Here is a 292-nt window from a genome sequence, read left to right as displayed (position 1 = left end):
AAACGCGGACTATTGAAACCAGATGAGGTCGTGCACTGACAATTAGGCGGCTGTTCACCCTCGGTCTCACACTAATAGAAGTGGTCACCTGGTAGGATCAAGTGAACCCAGAAGAGAAAAAACAGGGAAACAAGGGCAGTAAACTGGCCCCGATAGATATGGAGGGTCCTATCTATCAGATAATGATAAGGAAATATGGTGAAGACTCGGTAAAACATGTTTTAGACTGGATACAGGGTCATGGGTTTCCTGTTGAAGGAACGTTGAGCAAGAATAAACTAATGAAAGTCCG

This window comes from Lampris incognitus, chromosome 17 (genome assembly GCF_029633865.1).
Source record: "Lampris incognitus isolate fLamInc1 chromosome 17, fLamInc1.hap2, whole genome shotgun sequence".
NCBI lineage: Eukaryota > Metazoa > Chordata > Actinopteri > Lampriformes > Lampridae > Lampris > Lampris incognitus.
This window is presented reverse-complemented; position numbering follows the sequence as displayed.